Genomic DNA, 8,303 nt, shown 5'->3' with positions numbered 1-8,303 from the left:
ATGTTTCCATCAAAAAGAATGCACGTAGTAGTATTCAATGAATTCTGGGAAGTAGAATTATGCTAGGGAGAAGGAATATAAATATCTTGAGGAATAGATGAGACATCAATTAACCCAAACAAGCCATAATCATTAATAATCTTGACCCCAAGACTCACTGCTTTCACTCGCTTGGATTCTCCACCATCACAGCCCATGATAAGATAGTTGGTCTTTCTGCTGATATTTCAGGTAACTATGCCCCCATAGCTCTCAATTAATACCTTGGCTTCATCATTCTTAATGGATTTCAAAACCACTGTGAATATAAAGGTGAGGTTTTTCATGCAATTTTCTGCTGCATGGGGATTTGCATAGCATTAAGAGCATTTGGGGCAGGACTTTTCTTGTCTTCAGAAGAAGGTGAAATATCTGATGGTGAACATGAAGTTTTATTAGTCCTTAACTTAGAAGCCTTTACTTCCTTAAATGTGGATACCTCAGACTAAATAGTCATACTGACTGGGATGGACAAGTCACTTGAAACTTCCTTCTCTGACATAACACTGAAAACCCACTGTTGGGGTGTGAATCTCAAAAGCCCCTCGTGGGGTGAAAAACTAGAAACCCCTCCCTGGGGTACAGGACTTGAAACCCCCTCCTGGGGTACGAGACTAGAATTCCCCTTTTTGTAAATTAAACTTGAAATAGAGATCCCCTCCTGGGGCATGAAACTTAAAACCCCCTCCTTGGGCGTGAAACTTGAAACCCCCTCCATGGACATGAAACTTGAAACCCTCTCCTGGGGTATGAAACTTGAAATGGAACACGACCTCCTGGGGTGTGACACTCAAAACAAAAAGCCCTTCCTGGGGTGTGAAACCTGTAACTCCTCATGGGGTATGAAACTCAAAATGGAGACCCCCTAATGGGGCATGAAACTCGAAATGGTGACCCCACCTGGGGTGTGAAATTCTAAACAAAAACCCCCTGATGGGGCATGAAACTTGAAACCCCCTCCTGGGATATGAAACTCGAAACAAAAACACCCACTTGGGGTATTACACCTGAAGACCCCTTCAGGGATACCAAACTTGAATTGGAAGAACATAAATCTGTAAGTTCATATGGCTCTTCAGGGATGACCAGCTAGATTCTTCCAGTAGAACAGGCAATGTCCAGGCTGAGATTGGCAGAGGCAAAATCCAGGCTGGGACTGACAGAGGCAAGATCTGGGCTGTGACCGGTAGAAGCAAAATCCAGGCTGTGACCGGTAGAAAAGGAATCTGGGCTGTGACCACAGAGGCAAAATCCAGGCTGTAACCAGTAGAAACAAATTCCGGGCTGTTACCGGCAGAGGCAGAATTTGATGTGTCTCTGACTTTAGGAGGTTTAAATATTCCCCCAAAATTCCCTAGATGAGAGTAGAAGCATCTTGTAACAGAGCTCCAATCGAAAACGTAAACTTTCATTTGCTTGGTGGACATCACTTCCTTGTCTGAAACTGAAGAAACAGGAACCACCAATAACTGATGAGAAGAACCAAAAGCACAGATGTTTGGAGTTTCACACTTGCCACCACTTCTCGGTGGGTGCAGAGCACTGTCTTTAAGAAAGTGATTGTAAAAAAACCCCAATATAAGCACAGATGTAGTTCCCGGTGCCGCTGACGTTCAACCTACTGTAAGTTTAAGGCGCTGGAAACTTTGATGCCTTACTTTAGCCTGTTTGGAAGAGATGTCAGTCAAGTCAGAAGTAGCACTAGAAAGGTTTGGAAAAATGTTAAAAAATTTGGGGAGGAGATCTTGTAATTGTTCAAGCCCGTATAAACTCTTGAAATGTTCTAATTCACAAATATCAAATGACTGGGAGGCCAGTGGACACTTAAGAGGTTGACTTAGTAGACACAGAAAAATTTTCTTCCGTAGGAGTAGTTGGAACTTGATAACAAAACTCTGGAGAAGAAGACAGTAGAATTCACAGGCGGATTTGAAATGTGACTGGAAACAAAGCAGCAAGAACAGAATGAATAACCTTCAATTGACCAGAAAGTTCTTGCCGCTGCTGTCTCATGAGTTGCTAAGTTGTTTCCTGAGTATTCACATGAAAATGTAGGTTTTGAAAAACCGCTTCACCTTTAAACCCGGTGGCTTGCATGTTGGGCTTTTCAAACTGTCACAATTCATATGGGAAGTTCCTAAGGTGAGGACAAGAACCAGGGGGTTAGGGTGGCTAGGGAACAACTAGGAGAGTGACCAAACCTACAGATGTGCCCAGCTAGTTTGTTGCTCCATATGCTATGAAGCGTGCCACACACCATGCCATGAGTCACGCCACACAGAAAGTTTAGTAATGTAGTGTAGCGTAACGCTGGAAAAAAGTAATTACATGTAATACAACTTTTTGCCCACCAGGTGACACTTTTCCTAAACTACATAGCGAATTCGTCTGATTTCCAATGCATGTTCTGTATCACCGCCCGATGATTGGCTGACAGAAGCGGTGATTCGGTACACTATACAGTATTACAGCGTTTTCCACATGGAAACAGGAATGTATAAAAAAGCGGTAGAAGAATGTCTAATAAAGTTTGAAATCATTAAGCTCTGTATTACACACTGACTGTGCGGTTGAAATTGCACACTTGCGCCAATGTAAGTAGTGTTGGCACTGTCCCAGACTTAGACATTGTAGTGATTTCATTACTTTACAAACTACAGAACTGTAGTAATGGGTGAAGCGTGTGGCCTAGCGGTCTAATGCCTAGTCTCACCGCTTCTCCCTTCTTGTCCCGTGGGTTCGAGACTTTGAAAATATAGTTGGTTTTTTTTATTATTATTTTTAAAGTCTTCACTTACAGTATTCAGTATTCAATATAGTACATGTGGAGCACATGCCCAGTGCTTTGGGAGTCAAACACAGTGAAAGTGGGATTTTTGATACATACTGTACCTTAGAGCATAAACTTGCGGCAATGTCGGCGCTGTCTCAGACTTGGACACTATAGTGATTTCTCATGACCAGCAACTGGTAGTGGGCTCTGGGCCTGATTCAGACCCGCTCACGAGCACTAAGCGTTCGCAAGTGGGTAGATGTTGGGGCAGTGCGCATGCGCACGAGGGAGCCGGCTCTAACGTGCGCATGCGTGAGACCCGCATAGCGATGGGCAAGCCGTCGCTATGGGTCTTGCACCAAATGGGGCGGGCTGTTGATGGTGAGTGACAGCACGCCACCTTTGGTGGGCGTGCCTGGGGCGTGGCTGGCCAGACGGAGGCGTTCCCATGGGAATGTGATGTCAGTGGGAGTGCTTTTGGCTCTGATAGAGCCAAAAGCAATCCTGGGCTTGCGGCAGATGAGACCTTACCACAATTGTCTTGTTGCAAGCCCGATGGTCGCGATCATCTTGACCATCGCGACCATCTTTTTGGCCGCTTGCTATAGCGGTGGGTGGTCACCCACAGCTATGAGAGCAGCCAGGAGGCCACTCTAAAAAAGAGAAGGAGGGCACTGATTCAGAGCGAGCGTTCTGTCAGAGCGTCCGGCTCTGAATCAGGCCCTCTGTTTGTATTACAAACAGACTGTGCATTTAAAATGTAAAATTGCATTAATTTCAATGCTGTACCAGCCTTGGACACTATAGTGATTTCTCATGAACAGTAACTGGTAGTGGGCTCTGTTTGAGAGAGAGGTCTCTGCATTACAAACTGACTGTGCATTTACACTGCAAACTTGCGTCAATGTCAGCAAGGTTGGCTGTCAGCCAGCTCTGAAGGGTTACAAATGGAATCTCTGGTGCATGCCCAGTGGAGGGGTTACAATGACAATGGAATCTGTGGTGCATGCCCAGTGGAGCCAAGCCATATGCCATGTAGCGCTATGCCATGGCGTATGGATGATCATCACTGCGCATGCCCAGTTGTCTGCATTCCTACAGTATGCTGTTGAATTTTAACACTTGCGCCACTCTGCGCTGTCCCAGACTTGTACACAATAGTCATTTCATGACTTCAGAAACTGCTACAGTAGTGGGCTCTGTTTGAGAGGGAAGTCTCTGTATTACAAACTGACCTTGCGTTTAGAGCGCAAACTTGCGTCAATGTTGATGCTGTCCCAGACTTGGACCACTTTTTAGAGATTTTATGAGTTCAGTAACTGGTAGTGGAATCTGTTTGAGAGAGAGGTCTCTGCATTACAAACTGACTGTGCAATTAAATCGCAAAATTGTGTCAATGTCAGCACGGTTGGTGCCGTGGTGGCTGTTAGCCAGGTCCGAGGGGTTACAAATGGTATCTCTGGCGCATGCCCAGTGGAGGGGTAGCAATGCATTTCCAGTGGCACCATGCCATAGCCATACTCATGTACAGTAGTGCTATGCCATGGCGTACAGTATGGAAAATCATACAGTAGCGGGTCATGATTCACACACAGTGAAAGTGGGATCTCCGTATTACACACTGACTATGTAATAATCATAATAATAATAATAATAATAATATTATAATAATAATAATAATAATAATAATAATAAAAAATAAAAAGTGTAACCTTGACTGTGTAATAATAATAATAAGTATAACCTTCCAGGTTTCAAACCCCGGAAATGGGTTGTACAGACGTCTGCAATGTAGCAGTTTGATTTCTTACCACTACACTACAGACGCCTGAATACTTCATCATAGATGTCACATACTGTACATGACACATGCAATTCTTACTAGGAGAGGCTTATGGGTAAGGGGTTAGGTGATCCACCTTACTTACACTCCTCTCCTTCTGTTCGAGACCTTGATAATTTTTTTATTTTTTTAAATGTTCACTACAGTATTGTAGTTCAGTATTGTTATCCAACCCTTACTAAACTCAATACATTATACTGTATACTGTATGTACAGTAGATGTGCCCAGCTACAGTACTGTAGTTTGTTGCTCCATACACCATATAGCACATTGCTATTCGCGCACTATGCTGTGGCATATTGAGTCTCATAACACTGCGCATGCCCAGTTGTCTGTATTACTGTACATAGTGTACTGACTGTGCACACTTGCGGTAATGTAAGTACAATACTGTCAGCACTGTCCCACACTTAGACATTGTAGTGATTCCATGACTCTAGGAACTACAGTACAGTAGAGGCAGTAGGCTAGGGGGCTAATGCCTAGCCTCACTGCTTCTACAATTTTCTTGTCCCACGGGTTCGAGACCTTTAAAATATATAATTTTTTTAAAAATCTTCAATAATACATTATCCACAAATTCTGGCATTTCTATGCTAAAGTACTTTATAACACTGCGTGCTCAAGAAAGGGGTGTATGGTGCACCAATACAGTACAGCACAAAGCTAGTCATGCTACAGTATAGCATTTTGAGTCTATTTCTACTGCGCATGCCCAGTGTGTCAGGATTCACACACTGTATCCCAGACTACAGTACTGTATAGTAATTACATGACTTTAGAATTAGTAATTAGGCTGTTTAAAAGTGGGGTATCTATATTACAAACTGATTGTGCATTTAGAGCTCAAAATTGCATCAAAGTCATTGCTGTCCCAGCCTTGGACACTATAGTCATTTCTAATGACCAGCAACTGGTAATGGGCTCTGTTTGAGAAAGAGCTCTCTGTGTTACAAACTGACTGTGCGTTTAAAGTGCAAACTTGCGTCAATGTCAGCATGGTTGGCGCTGTGGTGGCTGCCGGCCAGCTCCGATGGGTTATTAATGGGATTTCTGGTGCATGCCCAGTGGAGGGGTTGCAATGGGATCTCTGGTGCATTCCCAGTGGCGCCACACCATAGCCATACCCATGTAGCGCTATGCCATGGCGTATGGAAGATCATACAGTAGTGGGTCATGATTCACACACAGTGAAAGTAGGATCTCCATATTATACACTGTGTAATAATAATAAAAAATAAAAAGTGTAACCTTGATTGTGTAATAATAATAATAATAATAATAAAAAAATTAAAAGTGTAACCTTCCAGGTTTCGAACCTGGAATAGGGTTAAACAGGCATCTGTAATGTATTGGTTTGATTTCTAACCACTACACTACAGCCGCCTGCAATACCGAGGTTGTACCTGTCTTAAGTGTGTCGTACCATATGTCATTGTACAGTAGATGTCAAGATGGGCAATCTTGTTTTATTAGTTGAAATGGGTTTTCTGGTGCATGTCCAGTGGAGCCAAGCCATACAGTACACCATGCCATGGCGTATGGAAGATCACAGCACTGCGCATGCCCTGTGGGTCACGAGTCAAATGCAGCTAAAGTGGGATGTCTTGCTACAACAGGTTGTGGATGAGTGGTTAGGTGTTCCATCTCTCTACCGGCCTGTCCCACCTGTTCTAGACCTGAACAGATTTTTTTTTTTTTTTTTAATTCTTCACTACTGTACAGTAGTTCAGTATTGTTATCCAACCCTTACTAAACTCAGTACATTTTATATACTAGATGGTTAACTTTGTCCCCCAAATTTTTTTTCTTCCGCCCCCAAAATGAAAATGAATTTTGGGGTGTTCTTACTGTCAGTGTTTCTTTTTTTTTAAATTTGATGCAGTTTACAATACCTTTGGGGGACTGTCTGAAGGCTGCATGGGGGTTCCCACTACATTGCACCCCAATTCACCACTTTTTTCCACCTGTTATTCACACAGTAGGCAAAACTTTTTCGCATATTACTGTACATTGCATTGACTTCCCACCTAGGCGGAAAGTCTTTCAAATTGAATACGGTGATAACTTTCCGCCTGGCAAAATTATGTAATTGGCGATCTCATCTTTTTGCTCCAAGGGGTCTATTTACTGTACTAAGCAGTGTTAGGAGACAGAGTGAAAAGTGATAAGAAAGTGATAAGGAGCCAACCAATCAGCTCCCAACTGTCATCTCACAGGCTGTGTTTGAAAAATTACAGTTGGGAGCTGATTGGCTGGCACCATATCACTTTCTTACCACTTTTCACTCTGTCTCCTAACACTGCTTAGTAAATAGACCCCTAAATTGAATACGGCCTTAAGTGTGTACAGTATGTGTACTGTACTGTATACTACTGTAAGTGCCGGGCAGCTGTGAAATCACTGGGACGGGCAACAGGGATACTGCATATGACTGTGGGCAGCAACCCCCCATCAGCCGGCACCCCTGATGAGGGCAATCCTGGCCAATAGGAAGATACACCCCTGCATCTATATGTTATTGACTTTTTGTACCTTTTTAATGACAGATGCACATGTTTGGTCTCACTTAAAGACTAAATTACACACAAACACCAATTTTATAAATTAATGAAAATTTTTACTTAACCTAACATACTGTACTGTAATATGCTGTACTGTATGCAGTTAATCACACCTTTTTAATACTGTACATGCTTTTAGAAAAGATGAAAACAAAATTGATTTGCCAGTGGTCACTGCATGATGCCAACTAGAAAAAGTAAACAAAAATGATTGTACTGTTCCTGTAAGTACTGTACTGTACGGTCAAACACAGTAGTGTACAGTAAATTAAACATGTATTCTGTTACACAGTACTATAGTTTAACAGTATACAGTATGAATCTACAGTACTGCATTTTATATACTGTACATTACTGCAGTTCTCTTACAGTTACTGTATGCTGCCCATCCACTAGATGTGCTGAAAAGTGCCCGATTACGACATTGCAATCATTTGTCAGTCTGTGATGAGCCTGCACTGAACAAGCAGTCATTCAGTGCAGACTCATCAATCATCTGCTAACATTGCTCAACCTGATGTTTTCATCAGATTGACCAGCTTGTTTGCACGATGATACAGGTACAGTACAGTACCTGTAGATGTCTAAACGACCAGCGGCCACATGCATCGGATGATCATCACTGCGCATGCCCAGTTGTCTGCATTCCTACAGTATGCTGTTGAATTTTAACACTTGCGCCACTCTGCGCTGTCCCAGACTTGTACACAATAGTCATTTCATGACTTCAGAAACTGCTACAGTAGTGGGCTCTGTTTGAGAGGGAAGTCTCTGTATTACAAACTGACCTTGCGTTTAGAGCGCAAACTTGCGTCAATGTTGATGCTGTCCCAGACTTGGACCACTTTTTAGAGATTTTATGAGTTCAGTAACTGGTAGTGGAATCTGTTTGAGAGAGAGGTCTCTGCATTACAAACTGACTGTGCAATTAAATCGCAAAATTGTGTCAATGTCAGCACGGTTGGTGCCGTGGTGGCTGTTAGCCAGGTCCGAGGGGTTACAAATGGTATCTCTGGCGCATGCCCAGTGGAGGGGTAGCAATGCATTTCCAGTGGCACCATGCCATAGCCATACTCATGTACA

This window comes from Taudactylus pleione, unplaced genomic scaffold (genome assembly GCF_031769625.1).
Source record: "Taudactylus pleione unplaced genomic scaffold, aTauple2 ptg000305l, whole genome shotgun sequence".
NCBI classification, from domain to species: Eukaryota; Metazoa; Chordata; class Amphibia; order Anura; family Myobatrachidae; genus Taudactylus; species Taudactylus pleione.
The sequence above is the reverse complement of the archived record's forward strand: the minus strand, read 5'-3'. Positions refer to the sequence as shown.